The sequence below is a fragment of the Triturus cristatus genome, chromosome 8, assembly GCF_964204655.1.
Source record: "Triturus cristatus chromosome 8, aTriCri1.1, whole genome shotgun sequence".
In the NCBI taxonomy this organism is placed as follows: Eukaryota; Metazoa; Chordata; class Amphibia; order Caudata; family Salamandridae; genus Triturus; species Triturus cristatus.
Window position 1 is genome coordinate 768,351,346 of NC_140591.1, and position 24,177 is coordinate 768,375,522.

The following is a 24,177-nucleotide window of genomic DNA, read 5'->3' on the forward strand; positions in this document are numbered from 1 at the left end:
TCTAAAATCAGGTTGCACCCAAGAACAGATTTGTGCCATTTATCTGGTGAGGGAATCCAATGCGAAATCGACCTGTGATTGAATTAATTTCCTCTGTCTCTATTCATTTATGGAAGGATCATAAGAGCTTACCTCTGTCACATGGTTCTCTAAATTAACAATAATGCATTCAAAAGACAAGTTGAAACAGAGATCCAAAGATCATGCAACGTCTTAGATAGATCTGGTATGGCATGTGTGGGAGCAAGCACCTAGGGCCATATTATCAAGGAACGGAGATAACATTATCGCCGCTTTAGCGGCAGGAAAATGCAGCTAAAGCGGTGATGAGGGGCTTGATAATATGCCCTTGTGAATTCCCATAGAAGCCCAGGTTCACACCAGAACCTGGGCTTCTATGGGAATTCACAAGGGCATATTATCAAGCCCATTATCGCCGCTTTAGCGGCAGTTTCCTGCCGCTAAAGCGGCGATAATGTTATCTCCGTCCCTTGATAATATGGCCCCTAGTTCTTCTTTTACTGTGTTAATGTTCGTTCGTTGTCACTTGGGAGCATCACATGAGCTACAGTGCTTTCACTCACAGATAGATCTAACAACCCCTCCTGCACAGACCTATGATTGATAGGACAGTTTTAATACAGCCATTTGTTCAGCACTAGATACAAAATTCTAGATATTGTTGTGCTAGGAGATACTGATCTCCTGATATTCATTGTATCCTTAACAAGTTTGTTCATCTGTGCCTGCCTTTCCATATGAATCCTACCACTTCTGTATCATCAAAAGTCTTCCACTTCTTGGGAGTGTTTTGAATTTAATATTTTTAATAGCAGACAGTTTGTCCCTCTATAACTCATTTGTGGCACTAAATTCCTGTTTCTGATTCACAGAATCAGGAAATGTAAGATTTTTCCCTTGCAAATGTGGTTTGTTCACACTTTAATTCCACTAGCATGGTGAAATAGCGGCGTGAGTAAATCAAGCTGAGGCGGCTGGTGTGTGGGCGTTCTAAGATCAGTCAACCAGCAAAAGTTAGAGAATACCGATTTCTATTACAGATACTTTGACTGTTGCCATCACCCATGGATCCTGAATTATTAACCTCCATTCCTTTGCAAAAAGTCTTTACCTGCCACCCATCTTTACATGGGTAAAACCAGTAAAATTCCTCATACTCACCTTGTTATGAAGAGGAGTGGTGGCCTCTTCATCTGGAGGGTGTTGTTCTTCCGTCCCTACATCTCTGGGGATAAAATTACCCTCCAGAATAATTCCCTCTAGAGGTTCCTCTTCTTTGATGATACTGGACTTTATAAAGTCCACAGCCAAAAGTTTGACCTCTGCTTCTAGCCCTTCCATAGAAAGAGCTCCCTCTAAATACCTTCCTCATTGAATTCTGTGCCTTAGTGTTAGACCGATGGATTTAACCCCGATCTCTTGACTGGGGGAGAATGTTTGAATCATTCAGCATTCCGTCCATTATTTGTTGGAGTTACACTTAGTGTTAGACCTGGAATCTTTTGGAGTGGGTTCCCCTGACCTTTTTGGCTGCCGACCTAATGTTTGGACTTTGTTTTGCTGGCTTAGGACTTTGAGCACGATTGACACTGCCATTCAGTGCCAAAGCAATGAGCTTGTCATATACATACTGGTGATTAGGGTATATATGGTGGAGAGGTGTGGCTCACTGGTTAGAGGTGGCAGATCTGTAAGCAGAGAATCGGACAGGGACCAGGGTTCAATTCCTGATGCGGCAGGGTCGTGGACCAGGGTCAAAACGGACTCGATAATTCTCCCCTCGGTACCTACTCTAACCAGGAACACACTTGGCAACTCTGGGCATTAAGCTTGCCTCATCTCTACAACGGCCCCCACAGACGCAGGGGATGCCTGGTTTCACCTTGGAGATACCCAGAAAGGGACCATCTCACAGGGATAGCCAGGACGGGTTCCCCAGCGGTCTATAGCCGGGACACTTCCGAGTAGCTGTGCGCTGAATAAATTAAAATAACAAAACATATATAATTGGCTGATTCGAGTTAGCTCTAAGGCCCTTGTCTAGGGGTAAGACATATACCCAGGGTATGTACCTTGAACGCTCCTCCGTGGGTCTGCAGCACTGGTTGTGCCCTCCATGGAGCTAGCTCATTGATCATGCCACTGGTTTGCTCTGGTGGGGCCTGTATGTGCAGGTTACAATTGCTCGGCTTAGCACTTAAAAAGTTATGTGCAAAGGTTCTGCATGTCTCTTGCTATATCAGAATTCTCCCTAGGGAAAGGGTGAGGTGTTGGGAAGAGGACTGAATGGTTCACTTTATGAGTTATGCCATGTTCTTTTAATGAAACTTTGATGTGTTTGGGGGCTAGTATATAAAAGATGTATGCATAATGCTAGACTCCTGTCTTGCCACAAAATCTGAACAAGGCAGCACCAATGGTCTAACAGAAGAAAATTGTGAATTTCTGTGATTCTTCCTGATACATTTTTTCTGTTGATGAGACCAGCCTTTTCTTGGACTTGCGTTGTTGTTAAACAGTATATAACATTTAACACTAAGGGCCCAATTACGATGTCGGTCGGACGAGCGTCCAACCAACACCATAGCGGAATGGAACCGCCTGACTATAAGTCAGCGGTTCCACCCGCTATGGAAACATACATTTTTAAATAGCAGCTTGTGCGGCGTCTGGAAAAGGGCTTCAGGACAGGCTGCAATCGAAAAATGTATGTTTGCAAACATCCCTGCACTGTGTGGCAGGCACCATACGCTGTCAGAGGGCTTTCTGCCCGACATCATAATTAGGCCCCAAAATGGACATTACAACACAAGACTTTACAAAGGAGATAAGTACAACGAGGGTCCTTTTTAAGCGTTTTATGACACTTAAAAAATTGGGGAAATTTAAGGATTAAAAGATGGGGTAGTAGTGGTGCAGGGGAAAATAGACTTAAAGGGGGGAAGGGTAGATAGAGCCTAACAGGATGTCAACCTTGTTTGTAGCCTTCCATTGATAGGCAATTAACCCCTTCAGTGCCCATGACGAGATGGTCTCGTCATGGAGCGCGGTTGCGCTGTGCCCATGACGAGACTATCTCGTCATGAACCCCGACCGCTAATGAAACGCCCGGCACAGGGCGTGGAAAGGGCGGGGCACTGAAGAGGTTAAAGTGCATTTCTGATCCACCACCAGAGGAAGAGGGAGATCGAGGCAAATTAACTGACACTTTCCAAGTACTGAGAACTTTGGCTGTCCTTGGATTATTTTGACTGTTCAAAGATGATTTCTTTTACATAATTGTGTAAGTGTATCCTCACAGGTTAAGAGGAGGTTGATGGATGTGTGGGCTATCTGACAATTAATTTTGCATTCAAACGAGTAAATATCTATTTGAACCTTACTTTTGTACCTTTATAATCCGTAACGTTGATATTAGAAGCTGAATCAATGACCCAACCACATCTTTATTCAATTACTTGCAGCAATCCCTTGGTGTGATCTACTGTCTGATCCTGTCTTTTCTGTTGATGACCTTACAATTGCTGGCAGAGCACATACAGGGCCAGATTTACTAAAATATAGTATAATGCAGTGCAGCAACTTTGCAGGGTGTGTGAGTTATGCTGGGAGCAGCACAGTCATATTTAATACATATAGGCCCATATGTATGAAATTCCAAAATTGTGATTCCAAAAATAGTGAATCCGTAGAAATCTCTATTTGGGAATCACAAAACAGAATGTAAGCAACCTGCGATTTCCAAATAGCGATTCCTTCAGATTCGCATTCGCTATAAGGAAATTGCAGAATAGAAAAATCACAAAATTTCGATTCTCTAATAGGAAATCATAAAATAGGAAACTGAGCTTTCTGGATGCAGAATAATGATGTCAGTCCATAAAGTTTATAAATATAAGGTGTGGCCACAACCCAGAGGACTACGCAGGAAGTAAGGAGTGCACCCGCATCACCACTGCCACTAAATAACACCATCCCAGGAGAAGGCCATGGCCACAGAAAATGTGAGCAATGACTCAAGGTCCAGAAAGCAGATAGTAAAGTTTGTTGAGAAGGAGCTGGAGCTCCTGACAGAGGTATGTGTGGTCCACATGGAGCAACTGTTTGGAAAGGCCTCCTTCTCTGTGCCGGAGAGAGAAAAGACCTGGATCTGGATCAGTATCCTGAAGAAGGTAAACTCCCTAGGAGTCACCCAGAGGATCATTCCTGAAATCCGCAAAAGGTGGCATGACCTGAGGTATGCATGAAGGAGAAGGTGGCAAGCAGGATGGCAGAGGGACGTGGAACCGGTGGAAGACCCCCCAAACCACCCTTTCCGACTCCCATGGAGACACTCATAGAGGGGACCCTGGAACCAGAGAGTGTGGTGGGAGTATTGACATCAACACTTCCAATACAGCAGGCACCATCCAGGGTAAGTCAGCTTCCCTTTACTTACCTTACAAAACAGAATATCGGTAAATCCATATATCATACATCACAGCATGAATAACTCTATTGAGATGCTTTCCCTTAGGGGTAGTTCCTGCATAAGGGCAAAGGGGCTCCGCCCCCTGCCCTTTTGGTGTCTTCCTTTTTTAAATAGTTACTGTTATGACAGCACAATAAAAACATATTTTTTTTATTCTAAACTGCCAGACGCTCGCTCACTTAGGGTCAGGCCCTTTCAGGAGCTACACACTGCGCATGCTAGGACGTGTACCTAACACTGAACTCCAATGCCAGTAGGGCTTGCCTACGCATAGCTCTTGTATTTTAAGAGCAGGTGTCGTCATCTCCCAGTCTCCTCCTCCTTCACGCGGCACAGATGGAAAACAGCCTTGGGGGTTTTACTCTCAAGCCCAGGCTTTTCAAAACCACATGTCAATCAAGAGCGGGTTTCCACACCCTTTCCAGTCACATTACAGAGTGGGTGAGATTAGAATGCTTCGTTGACTCCACCCCACTTTGTAATGAGGTGGAAAAGGGTGCGATCAAGAAATTTGCACCCAGAGGTCAGTGATAATGAAGTGTCATTTTCTGGTGTCAGGTCACATTCAGCTTTACTTTTCATTTATGCATGTAACAGTACTTGACATGGGTTTCGCTGACGGAAGGGGAGTTCAGGACCCTATGTATGCCGATTACAAAATTGGATTTATCGAGGCACTATAAATGTGGATAAGGAATGCACGGTGTGCTTTGAAAATGCAAAAAAGCAGGAGATTACGCCTCTGAAGTTATTAGACTACATTTGCCCACAGTTTTGGAGTGGAGTGAAGAACATGGAGGAAGGAGAAAAAAAAGGAAGGATTGTTCTGTGAATTTCATGCAGTAAATTTTAGAACAATTTGAAATACTTATTTTAAATCATTGAAAACTTTCACTGCAGAACTCTCCCATGTTTTTTCTTTAACAGTCTACAATGTAAGTATTTATTTGAACAGTCTGCAGCAAAGAGACTAAACCAAGGCAGTTTACTTTTCTTCTTGGGCCGTACATATTCCTAAACTTGAATTAATTCCCTGCTTGTAGGTTTAAATGCTTGTCATTAAGCCTCTGGTAATGTCCTTTATTTTGTACATTTACAAAGCGTGGACAATGAATTACTGATGAACAGGGGAGCATGTAAATATCGGTTTCAGATGGGTATTCCAGGAGTTTCTCTCGCCTTGTGAATATACACAGACTGCTAGTGCTAAAGGCTGTAGGCACAGCCCGCTGGCAGGGGCATACCACAGGCCCCTGAGCTGCGGGGAGAGGGGGGGGGGGGGGTGGGGGCCTCAACACAGTATTCAGGAGTGAGAGATCCAGATTAAATCGGGAGTGGGGGGCCCTCCGTATACCTTGCAGGGGGGGGGTGGGGGGGGGGGGGGGGACTCAACTTTTGTTACGCCACCGCCCGCTGAAAATCTTTGCTAAATAAACTTAATGACAAGGCCCTTAACCCGAGAAGGTTACGATCTAGCGCTCCGTTGCTAATTATGTTTTTTTCGCCCATATACGCTACTCTCCCCCACCCCACACTTTTCCTTTGAGAAAGAGGACAAAAGGAAGACTGTCCTTGCTTGTTTCCACATTCCAAAGGCATACTTTCAAATACTTCTACTTGGGACAGGTGGCATAGGTTAGATAGGCTTGCTGTTATTAATTACAAAAGCTAGAATTACGTTTTCTGTGGCTAACGTCTCTAAACGTCAACAGGTCAGTCTCTGCCTTTCCTCATTCCAAAGCTAATAAAGTGAGTAATATGAATTTGTGTAGTAGCATTAATTATTGGAGCATCATGAGATTATTGTGCTTGTACTTTGTACTAGGTGAGTGATCTTTCGCTGGTGACATCAGGTCATTGGTATGAACCACTGAAGTGTAAACTCACGGTTCATTCTTGTGAGGATAATACATTGTGTACATACAGGGCCTCATTTATGAAAAGTGACGCATCACTGCGTGAAAACAGTGATGCGCCACTTTTCACTGCGCCCTCCCTGCGACTCCAGTGATGCGTCATATTTACAGTATGACGCATCATGTCGCAAGGAGTCACAGATACGTCAGTATTTCTGACGTATCTGTAGGCGCAAAAGTGACGCATCGCTGGAGTGTGTCACAAAAGTGACGCAACTCCAGCAATGTGTCCTTTCACATGGGGCAAGCCCCATGTGAAAGGGCCTGCGTCAGTCTTACGCCTGCCTTGAGGCAGGCGCAAGAAATTGACGCATTTGCACCCTAGAAGTGGCGCAGTGAAATCTCGTAGATTTCACTGCGTCACTTCTACGACCCTTTGTTGCGTCAAAACGCCCCCCTTGCATACATTATACCTGGCGCAGGTATAATGTGGCGCAGGGGTTTACAAAGTGACGCATCTACCTAGATGCGTCACTTTGTAAATATGGCGCAACATGGCACATGTTTTACGCCACTGGTGCGTCACAAAAAGTGACGCACCGGCGGCGCAAAAGTGACGCAGGGGCTCATAAATGAGCCCCACAGTGTTTATAAATAGCAAAACCCTCCCATGTTGACACTGAATTGACATGGTTTTTTAGGTCTCGCCTATGCAGCGCGCATGCGTTGCTTAGGAAAAAGACCTTTTGTGATTGATTCGCTTTTCGCCCTAAAAACGTGCACGCGTTGCATTGCTTTCAATGACAACGCGTGCACATTTGGCGATTCCCTTGCGGGAGCGAACTTTGACACCATATGTTTGTAATTAACTTGCAAACGTATGGTGCCCCTGCTCACTTCCGTAAGGGAAACAGGCGCAGGTCCCCTCCTCTCTCCCCTCCCCCTGCTGCCTCTCGTCAAACTCTTTTTTTTTTTACTGTGCGCGCTTGGTATTTTAGTTTACAGACCTTATATTTGTGGTTCGGATTCTGTCGCCCTGTGTTTTGGGGTTTGAGGCTGGTCGGTACTAAGGTTTTTCGTGGGCATTGTTCTAACTGGAAGCGGCAGTGTAACTCTTAATCACTTTAGGCCCGGATGTCTGTGAAAAAGTTTGCATTTCAGTTTATGTTTAATGCTGTCAGATGAAGCTGCCCCTTTTGCAAAAAGCAGCCACCGCAGGAAAGCGGGATTGGAGTGATGTTTACAGGAGGTCTGGAACAAAACTTCACGTGAAAGCAAAAAATCTTGCCTGGGTTTGTGTGAACCCTGTCGTAATAGAATATTTTCCAAGTACAACGGTGCAATTTTTTAAATACCACACGCACTTGGGAGGCAGATCCACTAGAAGGAAGTGAGACGACAGCCGGATATATATTGTGAGGCACGGTAACTTCAAATGTGCGAGTTCTGTTTGTGTTTACTTTGTGCCAAACACGCAACAACGCAACATGGTGCTGTAATGTCTTCAGTATGGCGCGGGCCTGGAGGGGGATTCTCTGCACGTTTTATGCATACCATCTCAGGCATAACAAGTTGTAAAAGTGCCACCAAAGGGGACATATGCAAACACTTAAGCACACACAACTCCGGCCAGGATGAAATAAAGAGTGGGCCCTTGTGAACTTGGTCTTGCTAAATGCGTCATTAATGTAAAGCACAAACTTCTAGAACATTCCTTGGTTTTTTAGAAAGATTAGAAATGTCTGGCACTTTTCCCCGTTGCACATAGAAAGGCAATTACTTTGGACGGCGTGGAATGCGAGTGTCCTATGTTTTGTCAACATGAAGAGGCCTGCATGCTTACATTCCAGTCTGACGCCATGTCATTGAAACAGGAAGAAGGCGTTCTTACACACACGGAGCACCCTAAGTGGACACGTGGAAAAACACAGGAACTGTGTCTGTCGCTGCCTTTTTCAAAGGTCGGTCCATCTCTCCACAAGCCTCAGTCTCTGCCTCTCTCTGTTTTCCAGGGCGTCTTTCTATCTTTACCTGATTGTCTTTTCTGCTGTCTGTCTCTATCTTTTCCACTGACTCTGCATCTCTAGCTTTTCCACAACTTGCCTCGGCCTCTCTCTGTGCCTCAGTTTCTCTGACTTTCACACAGTGCCTGTCTCTGCCTCTTGTCTGCTTTTCCTCTCTCTTTCTTCCCCTGACCTTCCTGCCTCTCTCTCAAGCGCCAGTCTCTGCCTCTCCCTTTATCTTTCATACATGGCCATGCCGCAGCACGCCAGAACCAAAAACAAACTGAAGAAATATTTGCGAGCAAGTGAACAGCACTCCCATGCAACAACTTCAAGTCGCAAAAACAAAAAGCATTGGCATAGCCAATAGGTCTCGCGTTTGGGACCTTATAAGTATTTAGTTATGCAGCACAATATCCTTGGTGCAACAACATCAACTGTTGCATGGCTAAACATTTATAAGGTCCCAAAGGTGAGACCTATTGGCTATGCCAATGCTTGTTTCCATTGAGTCCATATCATGTGGCTACTCAGTAAGCAGTGCCTAAAAGCATGTTATCATGTGAAGAAGGCAAGATGGTGATGTGGTAGATAAAGGCCTAGCTTGTTTTCTTAATTAAACTGTCACACATTTTTTGTATTTACCTCTCTCTGTGTGTTAAGACATTTTTGTACTGCCCTAAATTTGCAGGTACAATATGAAGGTGGCTTTTGGTAAATCCATTCACTTCTGAAACTGTTGAGTTTACCGACTACATTATTGTTCTTGCATGTAATTATAGTGACTTTTTTCCTTTGGCACACCATAGTACTACATTACCCAGAAGGCATTATTGTCTTTTTTTTGTAGAACAACTGTATACTTGTTGCATATGGTTTCATAGCCTTCACTGTGTGATATGTGGCCCTCTATGTGACCTCGTTGTCTGGTTGTACTTACATGTATGTATGTTTATGCACATTTGTCATACAGATGATTTTTCATTCAAATGGACCCACTTCAGAAACATTCCTGTTTAGCTGGTGCAAATATCCGTCTCCCGAAACCAAGAAGTGCTCTAAATGCATTACACAAATCTGCTTAAAGTGACATATGCACTAGCAGTGGATATCGAACTAGAAAAACCTACCTCTATAAATGTTGATTTAGTACGTACCTCATAGTAATTGCCTTTTAAAAATGTAGCCTTCGAGTCAGTGTGTTTGGTAAATTGTGGAATAAACTGCACTAATTTTCATGCCTGCCCTACAACCTCCCCCCCCCACCCCCAGTTCCGGTATTGGTAGAGTTGGGCTTTGTTCGGTTTAATTTTAGGCATGTGCTTATGCCTCACCGCTTTGGAAATTCAGCAGCCGCCACTGGCTTTCCCCACCCTGGCAATGCATCATGGGAGTTGTAGTACACATTATTTGCTTGCTGAACTGTGTGCTGATGACTACACCAAAATATCTCAACAATATTAACATGTCACAAACACATGCAACAGAGTTGCAAAAATATTGTGGCCAAACTTTAACCATTTATTTACACTAGCTCTTTACGTGCATTTACACAGATCACATCCTGAACGTGGCAGGAACCATTGCAGTCAAAGGGCCTACTGACATTGATGTGGTCATTCAGGACACAACACCCTCCATCTATTAACCCAAATCCGACTTTCAGGAGAGCAACCATCTCACTACTACCAGAGTTTGTGGACAGTGATGACGGTCAATCACAGAGCAGGGGCTCCACAACAGGACAGGACACCCATCCATCGCAGAGGGCAAAGATCAGCAGTCCATACTGAGAGCGTGTCAGACAACATGTCAGATAGTACCCCTGTGCATGGTGGGTTGGAGAGGTCCATCATCTCTAGACAGCACCTGCAGCCAAAACAGATTTGGGCAGTCAGTAGGCAGCTGCAACATATGTCTAAGTTGCTGCAGAAGTTAGAGAAAGGGCAGGACCGTTGGCTAGCAGCAATGGAGACAGAGCACCATTTCCAGAAAGAGAGGCACAGGCAGTACCTGGCAAGGTTTGATTCTTTCATCCAGTCCATCAACCACCTGGTAGTAGCCACAACAATGCTAACAAGGCGGACTGTGAACATTCGGGCTGACATGGAGCACTGCTGACAGGACTTTGCGCGTGCGCTCCTGCAAGTCACCACTGCACTAGGGAGCACCCAGACCCACAACCTCTGTGTCCCCACCATCTTGCTCCCACCTGAGAGAGAAGAGAGCTCTAGCCCCGGTGCCACACCCGTTCAGGAGGCACGCAGGACCACACATTCACACAGACACACTTCTGGAACTGACATGTCCATCAGCCCAATGTGCTGCAAAGCACCCAACCCCAGAGGCCAGAAGAAGTGAAGAACTGTGCACTCAGAGGAATGAGGCATCAATGTTACATTCACAAGGCTACAGTTTATCCTTAAATGTAACAATGTTGTTGCTGCCGGAATAAAAGGTGTTGTCTCATTTATGCACCAAGCATTACCACCATGTGTGAATTTCATTATTTGATATTCTAATTTCTGATACCTCTGAAATAGTTGTAGGTGATCTCTGTGCCTCGTGCACGTCCCTCTGCTGCACGTGTGCCCTCCTGCTGCACCTGTAGTGGTGGTAACTCATCATCAGAGTCTGAATCTGGTTCTACGGGGCTGTCATGCTGTCTCTTCCTCATTGCAATATTGTGCAGTATGGCACAAGTGGCGATTATCTTGTAGCATGTATCCGGTCTGTACAGTAGTGCCCCTCCGGCAGTGAATGCGGGATTTCAAGAACCCAAACGTCAGCTCAATGATTGAGTGCATTATCCTGTGTTCCCTGTTGTATTCCCTCTCACTTCTTGTCCTGGGAGTGAGGTACAGTGTGAGTAGCTAAGGACATAAAGGCATATGCACTGTCACCTTAATGACATGAAAAGTAAAACAATTAGGTCACATTACTCACACTATGCTGGCCACTGCAGTCATTTGTCTGCGATTCTCTTACCAAGTAGGAAACCATCACCAAATTCATCCTGTGCTAGTCGGTTTGGTATTCCAGTGTGGCAGAACATGAATGAGTCCTGGGTGCTGCCTGGGTATCCAGCTACAAGGTCTGTTATGCTACGGTAGATGTCACACACTACCTGCACATTGAGTGAGTGTGAGCTTTTCCTGTTCCTGTATATGTTTTCAGTTGCGGAGGGGGTACAAATAGGAATATGTATGCCATATACACAGCCAATGATATTGGGGAACTGTGCTGCCCTGTAGAAAATCAATTCGGTTTGCTGCAGGTATCGAGGGGTACTGGGGAATGAGATATATTGGTTGACCTTGCTCTCCATAATGTCAAAGAACCTGTGAAAGAACCTGGAAAAGGCACTTTGTGACACCCCTCGCTAATGCTATGACCCCCTTGTAACTGCCCAGTACTAAGAGGAGTAGGCAACACAATACCTGCACATGTGGTGGTATTGTGTTGCTTCTGAGTGTTGGGGCCTGTAGCTGAGATCGTAACTCAGCTTATAAATCAAGCATTATCTGACTACTCAATCTTACAACTATCAATGACCTCACCCTAAATATCCTTTCTTGTCTCCTTCTCCTTTGCTGCCTCACCACCACAATCCCCATTCTCCCTGCCAAAACATACAGGGCCACCATTCTGATATAGCCTGATGTATTTTGGGTGCCTTTTTACGGTTTGCACTTGGTTACCACCTGATCCAATTCAATGGTAATTGCTTTTCCTAAATTACCATTTTGCAACTAGTGGCAATTAGGAAATCGGTTATAAATACACTTTGCGATTCGCATTACCAAAATGCAATTTCTAAAACTTAGAAATCACAAATTGCGCCGCTGCATATGCCGTTCGTACATATTGAAAGGCCATTTTGCATGTTCTAACAGCCCGAAATAGCGATTTGGACCATTAAGAAATGCAAAATGTGTTCATACTAATGGGCCATTGCCTGCTGCTGCTTTCTTTGCATCTGCTGGCACATAGACATGAGTGGCCTCTGTAAATGTATGGATACTTGTATAGCGCACAACTACCCGGAGGTCTCTCGGCGCTTGTACGAATACCGCTGTGGAACCCATCCTGGCTTTTCCCTGTGAGGCGTCCACTCCTGGGCACCCCCAAGGTGAAGGCCAGGCATCCTTAGCGTTGTGGGGGCCGTTGTGGAGATTAAGCAAGCTATTGCTCAGAGTTGCAGAGTGGGACTCCATGATTAGAATGGCACCGAGGCAAGAATTATCAGGTCCGTGGAATTTTTTAGCCCAAGACCCGCCAAGGCGGGGAATTGAACCCTGGTCCCAGGCTAGACCTCTGCATCAGGGTCTGCCGCTCTAATCATTGAGCCACACTTCTCCACATACACACACTTCTCACATACACCTTTGCACCATATTACAAAGACAAGAGTGTGATGTCTAGTATAGGGTTTTTACTGGAAGGATATCCTTCCTGTATAAACTCCTAGGCTGAGAACATTTTTATTAATATTTCACACATTGGATGTGTACACTGTACAGTACAGCACATGTCCAATGAGTAAAATGATTGGAGACATTTTAGCATTTCTCTTCCTTAAAAACTGTTTCAAGGAGATGTTATTTTCTGAGATAAATCCAGGTCTAACAACCGTTGTAGAGCTGGCATTGCATCAGAAAACCATAGATGGTAGAGTGGAAATGCCCAAGTTCCACACATAGAACGTTTTCATGACTTAAAATAGTACAAAGCACTAATTATGCTACTTTGAGGGCAACTATTCAGTGCAAAAAAGTTTTGCACTGGGAAGTAAACACTTTACCTACATATTGTGTCGCTTTACATCACTTTTGTGCGACTTTGCGTCAATGCATTGTTGATAAAACTGCCCGTCAATGTGACAGAGATGAAAGTTCTATCAAATAAATACATTTGCCTGGGATTTTGATAATGGACGAGTAACTGTAATAGATTAAAGGGGCAGTTTATTGAAAAAATTTGAATTTCCAAAGATTCATCTTTGGAGGAAAGCCTTTTTGACAGTGCAAAACATGGCTTTTTACCGCTCTTGTTCTACTCTGTCTCAAAATGTCTTACGGGCATATTCACAAGGATCTATCGCCGAGTTAATGGCACTTTATCGCAGCCAAAGTTGCAATAAACTTATCGCCCCAATCACAAGCTGGTGTTTACAGCCCACAACACCAGTTTTCCCGCGATAGCAGCCGCAAAAACCATTGTCACAGATGACCCCCGCAACTATCGCTAATGAGATGCAGTAGGCGTTCCCGTGAGAAATGCCGCGACAACACCACACCTCAACATTCTCAACGACCAGCCAGATTGGCGATAAGAACACAAAACAGGTGATAAGGCTCGTTAGCACCCGGAAACGAACACCTGTTCAGACCTGGTGCAAAGTCGGACGACAGCCTGCACCACAAAAGGGAGCCCAGCCCAGAGCTACATCGGAAAGGCAACAGATGCCATGGAGCCACTGGTCATGCGGCCCGGACACCCAAGAGGGCCACAACACCCACCACCCTAGGACCCCAACCTCCACCCAGAACCCCCCCCCCCCCGGACCACCACAGAGGCAGCGCAGACAAAGACAGCGGACTCCCAGGAAACGCACCAGCCTCACAGACCCAACACCTGAAAATGTCATTGCCCACTACAGGTTCAAAAGGACAACCATCCTAGGTATCCTGACCATCATCACCCAACAGGCCGACGGCACCAACACAGCGGACAACCAACATCCCACCTCACACAAAACTGCTGGCTGTGCTGCACCTGTTGGCCCCTGGTATACCCCAACCAACACCCGCCAGAATCGGAGGAGTCTCACAGCCAGCCACATCCAAGTCCCTCACACCTGTCCTGGACATCACTATCAGCCTGGTACCCCAGTCCCTATACGTCCAACACAATGCGCAGGATCCACTGGAGACCAAGCAAGGACCATACGCCATAGCTGGATGCACGCACGTGTTGGGGGCAATCCACAGCAGACATGTCCTACCTGTGCCCCCTGGTAACACAGCACAGAATCACCGCAACAGAAAGCACACGCTTCACATCAATGTGCAGGCAACATCCGAACACTGTGGAACCTCCACCAATGTCGCCTCCAAATACCCAGCCAGTGTGCATGATTCCTTCATCCTCCGACAGTCCATCAGCAACCAGCGTTCCCAGGATGGCACCAAGGGAAATGCACAGCCCCTTGGCAAGTTCCAAATGAACACCCCACTCACCTCAACTCCACAACCATGCAACTCACAACTCTGGCAATGCACACGTCACAAAATCACAACCAACATGCCCACCCACCAGACACGACAGAACAACTTACAATGGTAACCTGGGCAAGCCGTGAACATGAGCCATCAACGGCATGGCACCTCAGCACACACTATCCGAATGTGGGGAGAGGTAGCAACCAGGCATGTGTGAAGGATGCAGGAGAACCATGATTGGGAAAGTACACAATGCCAAGAATGGCAGAGATGTGCTGGACAGACCGCAGTATGCAGAACACACCTATATCCATGGCGACATACACCTCTGGTGAATGGAGTGTAGTGGACAGTGGACGCAACCATGTCACCCCAACCAGTGGGGGAGTTTGTGTAAATGTTGCCTGTTATGTCCCCCCGTAAGCGTGAGCGGAGTGGGATGGCGCGGCGTACGCCAGGCCAGTGTAGGGGTGTGAATAAAAAGCACGTAGCCCTGGGCGTGGTCCTCTTCCGGAAAGCCCAACGTCCCTGCCAGGGCGACGCCTCTCACCCCGCCACGAGGCCGACACCATCCTCGTGAGCGGAGTTGCCTGCAATCCTGTGCGCCTGCCGTACCCCGGCCCACTGGACCCTGAACCCGTCAGGCCTGCCCCTGCACAGCCAGGTCACACTGATCACCTTCCGACACCGGTGTGTTTTAAGGAGGGCCCATGACATGCTGGCCCAAGCTCCAAGCCTGAGTCCCGTGACCTTGGAAGCCTCCTCAGACCATCACGGCCTCCACGACACAGGCCCGCTTCAGTCCTTTCTTGTTGACATACTCTACTGCCACCTCCGGCCTACACCACGGTCAAGTAGGTCACACATTTGGAACTGAGTCTTGATTACACGATGGCAGAGTACATATGTTCATTGCAGATTTTATATCAGTGTACTCCCTTCGATGTGGTGCCACCAACTCTGTGCATGGCATTCTTACGACACATGTCTGTTGTCCCCTGCTGACTACTGCCTTCGGCCTACACTACGGACAAGTAGGTCACACATTTGGAACTGAGTCTTGATAATACATTGTCCGTGTACGCACATTAATGAAGATTTTACTTCACTGTACTCCCTTCGATCAGGTGGTAGCAACCATGTGCATAGCATCCCAACCACACGTGACTGTGGGCCCACGCGGACTACTGCTCCCGGCCTACGCTGCGCTCAAGTAGGCCACAGAATTCGAACTGATCATCGATCATTCAAAGGCAGAGTAAGAATCATTGCATGCAAGGAGAGGCGTAAGAGGAAGACGCGGTTCGGGCAGGAGGAAAAAAAGTATCATCGTTACGGAGGTGATCGAACACTACCGACAACTGCCCTGGTGTCACTAACTCTGTGCATCGCAAGACAACGACACGTGGCTGTGGGCCCTTGCTGACCGCTGCCCCCGGCCTACACTGCGGTCGAATAGGTCACACAACATTTTGAATTCAGCCTTGATTTATTTATGGCTGACTTGATGTCATTGTACAAGCTTTAACGTAGACTGCATCCCCTTTCAGCCCCGGTGACACTATGTCTATTCCCCGAGACCCATGGAAACTTTCTGGTTGGACTTTGGTGGCGACTGAGTCCATGGACTTGGGGTTGTCGTCGCCATCATGGCGGTGATACTGACTTTGTGGTGCAAACAAGACCATGGCATTCCACTCCTCCATTTGCTGCTTCCAGACAGCTTCCACCCTCTGCATCATGCCCTGGAGGACACCTTCCACTGTCCCCCGCAACCCTCTGCAACATACACCTCGGACATTGATGAGGACCCGCTCAGGTCGCATGGCCCATCTGACTGCACCGCAAGTCACCGTCCCGTGACTGGGTGCCTGTGCCGACCGCAGTGCATCCGGGGCCACTAATTCTGTGCTGGTCAGGTCTGGGACCCCTTCTTCTAAGATATTGGATGGCCTCTGAAGCGATGGCCTTGGGGTCATCAACGCCATGTGTCTATGGCTCTGTACTATCCGCAGCCTCCGGCCTCAACTGCAGCCCACCAGGGCACACACATAAAATCGAGTCCTGGACATCGCATCACAGCAGGAGGAACACGCCACCACCGCCAGGACCGACTCCAACCGCAAAATGCCTGTGTCGAAATGGTCATACTCTCAGACTGACGGAGTTGCTTCCACATGTCATGGATGCCATCTTCTGCCTGATCCCCTGCTCAGTACTCCAGGTGCCACTGACTCAGTGCACCATGAATCATCGTCCATTACTGTCTTGGTTATGTACTGTGGTGGGTTTACACAGCAATGTCACCTCAGGTGGTCTGGGAGACCAGGGACGACGATGAGGAAGATGATGCATGTGCGACACCCCCCCCCCCACTGCAGCTGCATCATGTAGGTCCCGAAGGGACAGAATCCTAGACATTCTCTTCAAATGAGCGCGCTCAGCTCTGGTGCCCCAGACTCAGCGCACTGCAACTCACAGACACTTCTGTTTGCTCATTGTGTACCCTCTGGACTTGCTCAGGCTACCTCCATGATGCTCAGCAGTTGTCCCTGTAATGCTGGTGTTGTCTGTTTCCATATTCATTGTGTTCACTGTTGCATTTGTTGCCAGCACCAACGACTCCCTGAGGGCTGGCTTGCACCTACCCCACATACATCCAGCACAGGTGTCACTGTACATGTGGCCCTGCTAATAAAGTGGCAGAGTGCAGGTTCCCATAGTCAGTTCAACATAACATCTGCGTGTGTACCTGTGGTCTTGTTTTATGCATGAGGGCCCTGGGCCCTATGACATTACATTGTGCTGTGTACAGCGGATGCAGATATGTCACCGCAGGCAGTGGGTTAGAGCTTGGACATGTAGCTTTGTCGTCACCCACTCAATTCGTAAGGGAAGTGGACTGTGCAATCATACGCAGAGCCAACGTGGGTGTGTGACTGATATGTGCGTGCCCCTGGGCGTGGTTCTGTACTGGGAATGTGCATCTGCATGTTTCTCTATGGCAGTGTGGGTCTCCTTTGTGGGGTGTAGGTGGTCCCTGAAGGGTAATGGACACCCTCGCATGTGTTCTGTTTCGCCTTCCATGGGTTCGGACCACACCCGCACCTGTTGGGCCACCTCCTTGTGGCGTTGACACCTGGCATTGGTGAGCCATGTGTGGGTCGGTGAAGTGTTGTGTGCCAGCCGTGCTTGCGGGTGCTTCATGCTGTGTGGTCTGTTGCAGGGGCTGGGTTCTCCTCTAAATAGCTTGTCTGCCCTGGTCCTGGTGGTGGGTTGTGTGGGATGTCCATGGGCTGTTGTAGGGCGTCAGTGTCGAAGGTGTGGTGGTTGTCTCCGGCATCACTGCTGGGTTGTCTGGTGTGACCTGCTGGAGGTGTTTGTCCCTCTGCAATGTGAATGGAAGATGCATGTTGACTTTTATGTTGGTACATTGTTCTTGTAGACATTCAGACTGTGTGACAATGTACATCATGACTGTTTGGGCGGTGCTGGCAATTTGAGTTGGGACAGTGGACATTTGGACTACATGACTGATGTGAGGTTGTACCCATACATATGCATCTCACAGTTCCCTGCTCTGTCCAATGTGAATGGCCTGTTCCTGCACATGGGCAGTTGTGTCCCCTGTTCTGCAGTGTCGGTGTTGCACTTTGTGCCACATTGTCATGGGATGTGCTGTGATTGCTATGTGTGTGTGCTGCAGTGTGCCACGGGGATGGGGGACATGACCCTGGGTATTTGTGGTTGTGCAGTGTGCTGCACATCATTGCGCATGTGTGCCATTGTGCCCATCTCCCCCCGTGCCCCCAGTTCCTTTTAGATCCTCACCCTGTTGTTGTTGTGTCAGGTCCTATCAAGCTGTGTCCGGACTCCCAACTCCTTGCACGTCTCCACACTGATGACTGGCCTCCATTTCCTCCAGCTCCTCCTGTGGCGCAGGACTCCCACCTCCTGTCACCGTTACTGCCTTCCTGTTGGTAGCGGGTTTGGGCCTGGTTTAGGTTTCCACGTCATGCCAGCGCCTCTTGGCCTCCTCCATTGGCCTCCTCGACACTCTGTCTGCATTCAAGATAGTCTGATTGTGTTCTGTCTCCTCCGTGATGCTGGTCTTGTTTTCCTGCAGTCTGCACCCTGTCTTCCTCTCCCTCTTGTCCTTGGCCTTCCCCGACTCCGTTGTTCCTTGCTGGTGGTCTATGGGGCTTGTGGGGCTCGCGTTGGCCTCTGCACTGGGTCACGGTGCATCCATGTTGCTACGCACATTGGATTCTTTCTGGTGTGTTGTTTTTGTTGGTTTTGTAGTGCATTTTCTCGCCAGACGCGTGGGATTTGCGGGCCTTCCTCTGGTTTTCGCGGCTTTTTGTATCGCGATTGGCCTCATCGCAGCTTTTTTGGCATTCGTGTTTCGCATTTTTGCGGCGTGGCGTCGATTTTTGCATAGCCTTCTCACGCGCTATCTGGTGACTATCGCATGCTACCACCGCGTTGTGAATACTTGGTTGACGCAGCGTAATTTTCCCGTGATAGGCTGCGATGTTGAGAATTGTGTTAAGCGACTCTTGCGGTAGTTATCACACATTCTTGTGAATATACCCCATAGTCCCTTCTCGATGTACCTTATTTCTGTAACTAGGAGCATAAGTAGGGGCTGTTTTATTGGCAAGATAGTTCGTTGAGTTACTGTTGAGTGTTAAATCTGCTGTGAGCTGCAGGTCATGAGTTTGAATCCTAGCGAGGCCAACTCAATGTTATGTCCTTTCACGGTTAGTAAATTTAACATCCTTATATTGGGTAATATTAACACCTCTTTTTGCAACAGCAGAAGTGTGTAGAAGGAGGGGAAAGAGGAAGATGGGAAACTCTGTGTAAAAAGCCATTATTATTGTGGATGTTATGGTAGTTGCAAGTGAATAGGTCACAATTGTAAACGTTTGAGCAGCGGCGTCACTAGGGTTGGTGTCACCCAGTGCGGTAACAACTCTTGGTGTCACCCCCTCACGACTTACGCCATGGACCTCCTCCGAGTCTGCCAGTGTGAGAGAGTTTGGAGCTTTTATTGCTCTCATAAATCAGAAGGCGGGCTCCCGCGCTGAGCACCTTTCAATAAACGGCTGATCTGGAAGGGACGGTCCCGCATAATTATTAGTAGCTTTTCATATCGCGGCCTACTCGGCGGTGACACTTCTCTCTGTTCCCAGCAAAGGGCCACCTCTGCACAGGCCCACGCCGCCCGGAGTCCCGCCACTAAACTATCTTTAGGCACTAGTGACGCCTTGTAATTAATACCAGCGCAGCATAAGCTCACCGGTTCACACACGCGAGTACTTCATGCTACTCACACCAGCATCGGGTTGCAGAACGAGACATGGCTTTCACACAGCTTTACGTAATCAAAATTCATCGAAAAAGCAATTCAATAGCAAGGTAGGTCCACCTTGAAACAATTAAAAAAAAATTATGGCCTTCGCTCCTTGGTCACCTCCCTCTACTTAGTGTGATCTTGTGATACAAACAAACATAAGTGCCAACACCCTTGAATGGCTACTTCTCACACATCTGAGGCTTTCTAGGAGTGTTTCCACTCCATCAGGCGAGAAGCACCGAACAGCCACGTCCTCCTCAGGCATGAGTCTTAAAGAGATACTCACACCGTACATTTTGCTGTTGTCTGGTTCACTTGATGTAATGGGGACATTGGGTCAGGATTTTGCAGACACCCTTCTCCTGATACCGAAATATCAACAACTGGTGTTCAAATGAGAACTGCAAGTGAGTACAACATTAGTAATAACCGTACCCCGTAATCTCAGATGCTCCAAAATATTAACTTGCACCTGCCTGGCAACAGGTTTCAAGTGAAAGTGCCTCTCACACAGTTACCACTATGAAGAACTGCAACCCGATTACACTACTCCCTTTTGATCCTTCCATATCGCTATCAGACTATCATAGCGGCAACCTGCGCTTGAAATTGCAGTTATGCACTGCTGAAATCGACGAAGTGTGACAAAAAAGTGTACTGTGTCCCACGAGGCCTCCAGTCACCAGGAATGGCGCTGCCTTTGTTTTAATTGCTGGGCCCGTTCCCCCTGCCAGCTTCTGCCAGCACAATCCATTATCTGGCGAGAGCATGATGAGAGGACTGAGGGGGGCCTCTGTGAGGAATGACGCGAGTGCAGCCCAACAAGTTCAGAGCATCACAACAACTGAGCAACAAAGTGAAATTCTAAAGTCAACCTGTGGTACACATTTGTAATCAAAATTATACCAAGAGGCAGACACATTTTGAAACGGAACTTCACCCAAACTCTGGAATATAAAACACTTTCCTATGACACAAAGGAAACCGCCAAGAGGTAATGTGCTGCTCACAGAGCGGTAACATAAACAACACTGTATAAGGCTGCCTGCCTGACCAAAGAATTAAGTACTTACTTGTTTGTCAAATTCACTTCAAGTCCTGTGTGCAGGTTGAGACAGATGCTGTACAGCCGGTCGAACCGACGACACAGCTCAGACTCGAATCCGACCCCAGCCCCGGCCCTGCGCTGCTTCTCCAACCTCATTTCCTCATGAGGTCACATCCGACACACTCCCCACGGCGCCACAGAGTCTGTCAGCTACCTGGCAGTGGTTCCTTTAACGCGGCAACGACGACTCTGCTGGGAGGCAGGCCCGGCGCCCGGGTCTCTCCAGGCAGAGCTGCACAGTGCGGAAGATTTAAAAATTGTTATATTGTACCAGAGAGCTGCGCACGGCACTATGACTCAGAGCACCAGAACAATCTTGTTAGTCTGAGCCTGGCAAGTGAAGCTGCGGCCTGGTCCGCACGGGTACACACAGCCGGGTGTCAGAGGTTCTGTCAGCACTGTCAGGCAGAGTGCCCGGTCAGTGGCTAAATAAAATGCGACGCGTGACAATGCATTTAAGTGCGGTGATGCGGGAACACTGAACACCACACTTAAATGCATTAGCATCAGGCCTGATGTGATGCGCGATACTTGGCAGGCCTGTCACGGTGTCACCCCATGTGATGGTGTCACCCGGTGCGGTCCGCACCCCCCGCACCCCCCTGGTGACGCCACTGCGTTTGAGGCAATCCCCATAAGGTTTCCAAGTTATGTTCCAAGAGAATGGAGGAGAGTGAGTAGGGTGCAGTTTGTGGTAAGTGGTCCAGTGGTGGTTCTATCTAAACATCTTGCTATAACCTCTGAATTTCGATGGAGCTAGCGTTGTTTTAAGAGTGTCCGGGTAGTCCGACCAAGTTATCTAGCCAACTTCTCCTATCACACTGAAGCTTATTGCACAGAAACAATTAAGTATTTTAACATTGTAGTCATATTTTGTTCACTTTTCGTTGACCCTTTTTAGTGAGATGATCTGTGTGCTACGACCGCTTTTAAAATTGAACAATCTCTCAACAGTAACATTTTAAGAATAATTATTATTTTTCTCTATTTGAAGCCGAAGTGCAAAATTCTGCAGTACATGAATCAAAAATACAAAGACCTGTTTATACTCTTTTCCACTATGCATTCGTCTACTATGTATTTCTATATAATAAATATGGTGCACAGAAAAGTAATACATTACTGTTGTAATCAATTATTCCATAAATGGTGATTTTAGTTAAGTATAGTGGTTGAGATGTTTTAGATTGCATACCGCAAAACAGATTGGCTCCAATTCACAAAGGTAAACAAAGAGGAAAGTCGGTATTCTTGAATATGCCAACCGGAAGTTAGCCATTGAGCTAGGAACCACTAGGCCTGCAAGAACCAGGTTGTGTATTTCTGCATAGGGCCCAGAGTAAAATTGCATCTATGTGTTTTTTAACCAACATCACTCTCTCTGCTTCCCATTAGAAAGCATGAATGCTATCAGCCAATGTATTTATTGACCTTTTCCCCCTTGAAATAACACAATTGCCAATTAGTGATTTAACTTGTCATTATCTGGCTGTCAATAACATGAGGATGTAAGTAGCATTATTTATTTTTAAATCTGACTCATTTCTCATGTCGAACTATGCTTATTGGGATGTAAGTATCATTGATGGAGGTGGGTATTTAGTGCTATAATTGGCTCTGGGGGAACCTTGTTATTTATATTGCAAATGATATGCTCCCTGCGGACAAGCCTGACAGCAGGCTGGAGAGAAACAATGGCAGGGCAAAAAAAATAATGCTCCTAAGTATACGCACATAAAAAGGCATGAAGAAAATGAGTGGCATATTAGTGCCAGAGCAGTGACACCCAGGGCATACATCTCAGCAAATAAGTAAAAATATGGCCACCACAATCTGATATCTGCAGTGCATCCGAAGAGTAAATATTCAACTCTAGTCTATGCACCTGGCTGTAAAATTTAAAAAACTGGGACCTGTACCATTAAGGCTAGTATGTATAAAATAAAACCCAAATGCCGCTTACATAAATGTTCCAGAAAGTGCCAGAATCTATGGTGTACTCTGGAGACATTTTCGCGAATGTGTCCAGTTCTTAAAAACAAGCATTTGCAATGCATTCGGTCTCACCTTTGGGACCTTATATGTATTTAGCTATGCAGCACATTAGCCTGAGTGCTGAAACATCTACTGTTCTTTAACATGGTGGAAAGTAAGCACCAAATTGTGTGACACGCCAGGTATGGAACACATGGAGAGAAATATTGGCTTCTAGCAGGAAATGGTATAGTTCCAAGCTCTGTTTTTAAGATAAAATCAGGGCCTTCGGTGGTCAAATCACTGAAAATACAGGATTTGAAAAAAATATTATTGTCTATGGGTGCTCGTGGGAGACAATTTCTATGGACTGGAATCTAGAGAATGCTAAAGTGATTCTGGTATTTTACTAACCTCCGCTAAAGTATATACAAGAGGTCTCGAATGCTCGACCTAACAAGGTGAAAGCAAGAATTCCAGCAGCCTAACATCAACCTACTATTTACCCTTCCAACCAACAGAATCAAAAGCTCAGTCCACCTCAGTGACTTTGCTAAGGAAGTATCAAAGTTGAATTTAAAAAGCGTTAACTGCAACACACAAAATAAGGATTGATGATGGTTATCCATGGTGATCATGGCGCAAAACAGGGTTTGACGATGGTTGTCCATGGTGACCATGAAGCAAAACATCTATGAATGACCATTGTGAGAAAGTTAATTATTAGTTGGGGTGGATGGTAGCCCACTTCACGTAATAAGATCGCTATTGTTGTTAGGTCTGGTAAAGTTTTCTGTAGTAATTTAAACTAGAGCTCAACCTGTAGTAGCTCTAGCATGGAGCAGACAGGCTTACTCAAGAAAATGTATTAAGCATTTAGAAGTAATAAACCAGTAAAAAGTCGAAAACACAACACTCAATGCTATGAAAATTGGGAATACTTTAATGACAACTAAATTACTCTCTTCCATTGGTAATGAGGGCTGCATGGTTGTCTCTGTACACTTAATGGTATCTTCGCAAAAATGATTTATTTAATAATTTGCGGTTAGTGACCGATCGTCAACATTTCACCACTCTGTTTGTCTGTTTAAATTGATTACTGCTGTTATTTTCACAGGTATTCCCCTGTACCGAAAACAAGGTCCAGGTTGTATG